General features: G+C 36.3%; 1 pseudogene; it reads right to left on the minus strand.

Moving 5' to 3' along the window:
- Positions 1–431: 431 nt before the first annotated feature.
- LOC143638633 (cation-dependent mannose-6-phosphate receptor pseudogene) lies at positions 432–1,160 on the minus strand (annotated as a pseudogene).
- Between the last annotated feature and the right edge of the window lie 7,538 nt (positions 1,161–8,698).

The following is an 8,698-nucleotide window of genomic DNA, read 5'->3' on the forward strand; positions in this document are numbered from 1 at the left end:
CATCCTCCATGTACATGTAATATGTCAAAATACACTCTACTGTCATGTATATCTAAACAGAACAAATAAAAAAAGAAGAAAGGGTGAGGTATCCTGTCACACCCTTGTCCTCATTTCAACTCTCCAACATGCACCTTCTGTTACTGAGAGATAGTGCAATAGCTTGTTTTCACAGACCCTCTTATATAGGGAATATGCAAAAGCCAGTTCTGCTAGTGAAGAGAGGATGCAAATCAACATCAAAGTAGAAAGAAAGCCCAATATTAAGGGTGTGATGAGAGATTGGCAAGGAGACTGCTGGAGACATTTGTCCAAGTATGGTCTGGTCTCAGGGATTGAAGAAGAGGTTAGATATTTCAAGTGCAACTACATTGGTGATCAATGGTCATTCTTTCTTCTGACTCCCCCCCCAGATGGTTGTTCCCCATTCTCTAATATATAACATGTAAATTTGGAGAATTCAAATGGCATGCAAAGTCACAACTTGTTTCTGCCAGATTGCCAAGATATTGCCAGGAGGATAAGTTGGGGAAACTGCTCCATTTTCTTGCCTCCCACCATCAATCAGTTGCTGATATAGGAAACTCCCCATAACATAGGCAGAAAACAGTGATACAAATGTGACAAGAAAGATGGAACTCACACTGAGGTGGGAAATCTCTGGAAATAGGTCAGATGTGTAGCCATATCAAAGAGATAGAAACAATCTTGAACTTCACCTCATCCTCAGGGTTAATATCACCCTCTGGGGTGTGGGGATAGTATGAAATCATCACTACTGCACAGTGCTACTCCTTGCCACAGTGATTGTCAGATTCATCACTCTCAATTATCTCCATTGAAAATGTGAATCTGGATGAGTGTCCCTACCACTGTCTCCTTTCAATTTTTGCTGATCTGGACCAGTCCTGCTGCAGAGATATGCTTAATGGGTTCGGGCACACCCTGAACATATAGTTGTGTGTGTCTGGGCTTGGCCCACAGTACTCTCAAAACTTTAGTTAAAGAGTGGTTTCATCAGATCCATAGACCCAACTGTATGATTCTTTGTCCTTTTCTCCTACTGGATTGCATGGATTTTCTTTGGTCTGCCAGTATTCTTTTACTGCAACAGTCAAGAGTATCAGTAGTAGCAATTCAGTCTTCTAGTAGCTATAGAGGGGGTATTATCATGTCACAGCCAAAGGAGGCAAGTAAACCTTAGGATCCCCTAGTGAATTTCTGTCTGGGACTGAGAAAAATGGCCTGCCAAAGACCACAATCTTGGAGATTGTGTCAACTCAGGACCTTTTGCATTATCTTTACATTGGAATAGGTAAGGGAAGAAAGTAAAATATAGTATATGAAAGAATCTACATAGTGCCTGGCATATTATAGGTATTAAATGAAGTATCTCAGGGCTGTACTCCCTATTTCCAATTATAATAGCCCACTATAGGATAACCAATCTGAATATTATACTAATTTCATGTTGTTAATGTACTGTCACATCCTGAGCAATTTTTTTGGCAGCCAGTGAGTTCAGATAGTGCAATGTTTTAAGCTTCACGGAATGAATTTTGAATGGTAGAGTCTGAAGCACAGTAGCCAGTTAGTTAGTCACATTGGATATTTTTATGACAGCTACTTAGAAATGCATGTTCAAATTACCTGCTATATAATCTAGTTGAGGTTCAACACACATTTATAATGGTTTCTTCTTGGTAGACTATTGTACACTCAGTTCATGTGAGTTCCTACACTCTCTACCTATAGAAGGATTATACCTACTCTTTTTAAATCAAGCTCAGTGCTGGGTGTGGTGGAATACACCTGTAATCCCAAGCAGCTCTGGAGGCTTAGACAGGAGAATTGAGACTTCAAAGTCAGTCTCAGCAATTTAGTGAGGCCCTAAGCAACTTAGCAAAACCCTATCCCAAAATAAAATATCCCAAAGGGCTGAGGATGTGAGGTGTGGTTCAGTGGTTAAGAGTCCCTGGGTTCAATTCCTGGTACCAAGAAAAAAAATCAAGTTCAGACATATGACATGCTTGAGGGTATGAAATAAGAACAGAAGTGGAATGTGTCATATCTAAAGAAGCTTGAAGAACCAGTGCTTTTCTTTGCCACTTTGCCTTTTCCGTAATTGGGTTGATTGGCAACATCCCCTGTGACTCTTTAATTAGCTGGGATCCCAAAGTGAGGGCAATTAAGATCACTATGACTAGAACCATCCTCCAAAGTGCCCTCTTGCCAACCTATGTCGTATTTGTGGTATGAGCAAGAAATAGACACTTATTATAAGCATCTAAAATTTCGAGATTGTTTCTTACTGGTACATATAGCCAAACTTGTCCCAGATTGGATGACTTTCAAATATGCCAGAAGAGTGACTATAAGAAATTCATTTGCACATGATACATAACTCTTCTTTGAACTTCAAGGGCCAACTTACTTCTTGCTTTGATTCTGTTATAAATATTGAAACTCCTCAAGTGACAGAGCTCAAGAAGTCCAGGTGTGAGAGGTAGTCCTTCCTCTTAAAGACAAAGCCTATTCTGTGACTGTGCACTCTCTCCCTTTGCTCTCACTTCCTTGGTAATGAGGTAAAACCTCTGAGCTGGCCCTCTGAGGTCCTAGTTGAGTGGCTGTCAGTACTTTATGGAAAGCATATTATAAATCTTCACTTTCTCTCATCATAAACCAGTGTGAGAGTTGGCATCTGGATTGCAAGTGGAATTTTCTGCTTTTAGTGATTTGACACTTTGGCCCCTTTAGTTACAAATCCAGTTTTAATTTTCTTAACATAGTCCAGGCATAACACGTAAACCTCTGCACCCTGGGGAGGCCTGTATGGTCAGTTCCATTAGAAACTAAGTTTTCTATTTTTATTATTTTACTTTGCTGAAATCGATTACATGCATTTCAATAAGTATTCACTTGATTTTCTTGTCTGGGCAGTTTAGAGCCAAGGGGAAAACAAAGCTATTCGATCACACACAGTAACTGGTGAACTTGGAAGGTCCTGTAAGGGAAGGGCTATACCAGATTGGTGGAAAACAAAGTGCTGACTGCCAGTGCTTTTGCTAGCTTTCAACTTTGATATGTTCAGGTCCTTTGATTTTGGAAAATTATAAGGGAAAACTAAGTATCCAATAAACACTCAATGGGTACCTGTCAGACCTTATTGTAGTTAATCTTTCAGTCTTCAGCATTTAGCACAGATTACCAATCTCTCAGTATATACGAGGTCCTGGGTTTCACCCCTACCTAGCACAACTTCCCCCAAAAAACTAAAAAAGAAAAATAAAAGTCAATATTCACTCTGTCCTGTACATAATCTTATTTTCACACTATCCTTGGCCAATTTTACTCATTTTCATTACTTTAACACAATTTCTGTACTCTCCAAATTTCATTCTAGAATATTACAGCTATACATTCAAATGCCTACTGACCATCCTCATTTGGATGTCCCACGGGTATCTGAAAATCAACATATCCAAAGGACTATAGGATCTCCTAACCCCTCTGTTCATCCTATTTTATGTTTTTTTTTTCTATTTGTATCAAGAATTGAACCCAGGGATGCTTAACTACTGAGCCACATCCCCAGCCCTTTTAACTTTTTGATACAGGGTCTCCCTGAGTTGCTTAGGCCCTCGCTAAGTTGCTGAGGCTGGCCTTGAATTTACAATTCTCCTGTTTCAGCCTCTCAAGTCACTGAGATTATAGGTGTGCCTCACTGTCGTACTTGTCCTCCTTTATGATTTTTACTTCAATGAGGCACCACCATCTACCCAGTTACCCTAACAAGAAATGTGAATATTATTCACTCTGTCCCCCTCAACATATTTAGTTAATACTTAAATACTGATAACTCCCAAAACTCTCCATGTAAGTTCCCATGTGTTAATAATATCCAAAGAGCTGTTTCATATGCATCTTAGAGTTGATATTTTCCAAATATAATTCATTATTTCCCCTTTCCTAGTATATTTCATCTGCTTCAGCTCTCATAATACGTAAAGATCATTCTCACCTGGCATGCTCTGTACTCTTGTTGCTCTGTGAACTTACTTATACTGTTCCTTCAGCCTAAAATATCTTCTCCATTATGAAATTTGCTATTCATCCTTCAAAGTACTGAATTAATACTACCTTCTCTGTGAAGCCTTCTATAAGGCTTCATAAATCCATTATTCATCTGTGTTTATGTATATAGTATACAATGTATATATAATATATATCCTAAAACATTTATAACATTATAAAAAATTTGATTTTTTCATGTTTATCTTTCCATTAAACTTTCGGCTTCTTTGTGACAGGAATCTATTAATCTTTGTTCTACTAGGACTTGACATGAAGTTGGCTCTCAATTCAGGTCTGTGGAATGAATGAATACAGAGGGGGTTAGAGACTAATTGGGCTTGAATGGAGAAGGTTAAGAAATAACTTAATATATTTCTTCAAGTTACTATTAATCCCTTAAATTTGTATAGCTCTTTAAAATTTCAAACCATAACCAGGCACATTACTTTATGCTATCCTTAAAACAACTTTGCAAGGTGGGGTAGGAATTATTTCTTGCCTCTTATAGGAGACAAGAATACACAATGCTCCAGGGCATCCAGTTACATTGTCATGGAACTGTGACTAGAAGTTGGGTTTTTGATTCCTATTTAGTGTCTTGAGGTACTAATATGAGGATTATCAACTTGTTCTTGAGTTCTACAATTGGCCAAATTAGAATAGACAGGCTTAATTGCCATAAGTAGAAAGGATTTAATTGTATGAAAAACTGGATACTGGATTAAGCAACTGGCAGAGGTTATATGTAGTTCTGGGTCCCTACACAATTAAAGAACCAATTCAACACCATGAGTCTCTGATCAAAACAACAGTTATTATTATACTACTTTTCAGGCACTGTACTGAGACTCTCCTATTTAATTCTCATGGCAACCCTATGAGGTTTCTTCATTTACAAAATAAGAAAACTGAGATTCCAAAAGATAAGCAAAGTGCCTAACATTCCATAACTTTTATTTGGCAGAGATGAAAGTCTAAGGCCTATCTGACTTCAAAACTTACATTTTTGGTCTGTATTTTGGAGAGTTATACCAGGTATTTACCTCAGAGGCACTCAACCACTGAGCCACATCCCCAGCCCTATTTTGAATTTTATTTAGAGACAAAGTCTCACTGAGTTGCTTAGGGCCTCAATATGTTGCTGAGGCTAGCTTTGAACTCATGATCCTCCTGCCTTAGCTACTCAAGCCACTGAAATTACAGGTGTGCAAAACCATGACTGGCTTTGGTCTGTATTTTTTTAAAAAAATTAAAATAGCCTGTATTTAATAGAGTAGTTTTAGGTTCACAGCAAAATTGATTGGAAAGGACAGAGCTGTCTCATAAATCCTTTGTCCCTTCATAAGCACAGCCTGCCTTTGTATATCTGGCACCAAAGTGGTACATTTGTTAAAACTGATGACCCTAAATTTTTACATCATTATCAGCAAAAATGAATACTTTATACTATGGCTCACTTTTGGTATTGCATACCCTATGGGTTTGGACAAGCATATAATGATGTATTCCATGTATTCATCCCTCCCTTCCCCCAACCCCTGGCGACCACTGACCTTTTTACTCTCTCCCAAGTTTTACCTTTTCTAGAAGACATGTAGTTGGAACCATACAATATGTAGCCTTTTAAGTTTTCCTTTTTTTCACTTAGAAGTATGTAGTGAAGATTCCTCTATGTCTTAAAACAGACACATCAATAATAGAACAAGGTAGAAAACCAGAAATTAACTCACATGTTAATGGTCAATTGATTTTGACAAAAGTTACAAGAGCACAAAATGCAGAAAGGACAGTCTCTTTTTATTTGTTCTTTTTAGATATATATAACAGTACAGTGTATTTTGACATATTGCACATACATGGAGTATAACTTATTCTGATTAGGATCCTATTCTTGTGGTTGAACATGATGTGGAGTTTCACTGGTTGTTCATATATGAACATAGGAAAGTTATGTCTGATTCAGTCTACTGTCTTTCCTATTCCCACCCCCTTTCTTCCCATCATTCCCCTTTATCTAATCCAATGAACTTCTATTCTTCCATTCCTCCCACCCCTGCCACTTATTGTGTGTCAGCATCCGCATATCAGAGAGAACATTCTGCCTTTGGTTTTTGGGGTCTGGTTTACTTCACTTACCATGATATTATCCAGTTCCATCCATTTACCAGCAAATGTGCCCTTCCACAGATGAATGGATAAAGAAAGTTTGGTGTATATACACAATGGAATATTACTCGGCTATAGAGAAGGATGAAATTATGGCATTTGCTGGTAAATGGAAATACAGTCTCTTTAAGAAACAGTGTTGAGAAAACTGGATATCCATATGCAGAATAATAAAATTGGGCCTTTATGTCATTTTACATACAAATAATAAGTCAAAATGGGTAAAAGCTTAAATTTAAGCTCTGAAATGATAAAATAACAAGAAAATAGAGGAAAACTCCATGACATTGGTCTGGGAAGTGATTTTTTAAAAATACAAGACTAAAAGCACAGACAATGGAAGCAAAAATAGAGGAATGAAGTTGCATCAAAGTAAAAAGCTTCTGCACAGAAAAGGAAACAATTAGAATAAAGAGCACACAAAGTGGAAGCAAATATTTGCATAGATATTTCTCAAATGAAAACAAACAAATATCCAACCAATTATGAAAAATATGTTCAGTATCATTAATCATTAGGGAAATATAAACTACAATGAGATATAACTTCATTCCAGTTAGAATGGGTCTCATCAAAGACAAAACTTTTGGAAACCATGTGGAAAAAAAGGAACACTCATACACTGTGGGAATGTAAATCAGGGCATCCACTATGAAAAGCAGTATGCAGGTACCTCAAAAACCTAAAAGTAAAATAACCATATGATCCAGCAAGTCTACTGTTAGAAAAGAAATGGAATCATTATATTGAAGACACATTGCACTTTCATGTCTATTGCAGCATTATTCACAATTCCTAAGACATGAAATGAAACAAAGTGTCCATCAACAGATGAATATGCATATTATACAGCCTTAGAAAAGAAGGAAATTTTTCATTTTGACAGCATGGTTGAACCTGGAGTATGTTACACTTAGCAAAATAATTAAGGCACAGAAAGAGAAAAACTATATGGTCTTATTTATTTGTACAAACATTAAACTTAAAAACGTAGACAATAGAATGGTGGTCACCAGAACCTGGATAAGTGGAGATTGGGGAGAAGTTGGTCAAGAGGCACAAAATTTTAGTAAGACAAATAGGTTTTCAAGATACATTGCACATTATGGTGACCATAGTTAATAATACCATATGTTTGAAGGTTGCTAATCAAATAGTTCTTAGTTGTTCTAACACCAAAAAAAAGATAAGTACCTGAGGTAATGGTTGTGGTAGTTAGCTTGATATAATCATTCCACAACATATACATCTATCAATACATCACATTATGCCCCATAAATATATATAATTATTATTTGTCAATTAAAAACAAAAATTTAAATTTAAATTTAAAAAACAAGATGAAATATACTAAGGGCAGGAGGTAATAGACTGGATAATGTTCAGGAATGCACTTTGCAAAAACCAAATTTTACCTGCCAATTTCTTCTTCAAATTGTCTTCAAAGTGTATATTACCTCATATACATGTGAAAGTTGTCAAATAATACCCTATTTAAAAAAAAAAAAGTTTTCCTCCTCCTTTTTGCCAATCAGGTTTCTCCTCTAGGGAACTTCCTATTCATAAACTTTGCCCATTTTTTCAGATAATATGCTTGTATTTTTATTATTGATCAGAATTTCTTTACATATTAAGATATGAATTATTTTGGTTTACATATGAGGTGTCCCAGAAGCTTATGTGTGACAAAATACAATTATGTTCAGAGTTGAAATGATTAAATAATGCTAATTGTAACAAGATCAGTAGATTGATGTAAGCAGATGGAGTCTGGCTGGAGAAGGAGTTCCTGGGGGGAATGCTTTGGGGGGTTATATTTTGTCCCTGCTGAGTGGAGTGTTCTCTGCTTCTTGATTGCCATGTCCTGAGCTGCTTCCCTCCAGCATGACCTTCCCCGTGATGTTTTGCCTCACCTAAGGCCCAGAGATATGGAGTTGGCTGATAGTGGAGTGAATCTCCGAAATCATGAGACAAAATGATTTCCTCATCCTGAGTTGTTCTTTCCAGTTTTTTTTTTTTTTTTTTTTTGGTCACAGCAACACAAAGCTGATTAAAGCACTAATTCTTTTTTTCAGTCCATGTATTTCAAATACCTTTTCCTGTTGACTTTTTATTTTATTAATGAGAGAGGTTTCAAATTTCAAATTGTCCAATCTGTCAATTTCCTTGATTTGTGTTTTGTTTTATTATGTTTTAGAAATCCTGATGTCATAATGATATCTATATGATTTTTTTTCTTTTAATAATTTTGAATTTTATTTTTCATATCTAAGTTTTTAATATAAGTAGTATTTCCTTTCTCATATGGTGAAACATAGTTAATATTTTCCTTATGTAAAGCTAATATCTCATTCCCATTTACTGAACAGTCTATCTTTTCTCTACAATCGGTGAAGCTAGTTGTATCATACTCAAAATTCCATTAAGTACATGAACCTATTACTGGGCTTTATTTTCT

This window comes from Callospermophilus lateralis, chromosome X (assembly GCF_048772815.1).
Source record: "Callospermophilus lateralis isolate mCalLat2 chromosome X, mCalLat2.hap1, whole genome shotgun sequence".
NCBI lineage: Eukaryota > Metazoa > Chordata > Mammalia > Rodentia > Sciuridae > Callospermophilus > Callospermophilus lateralis.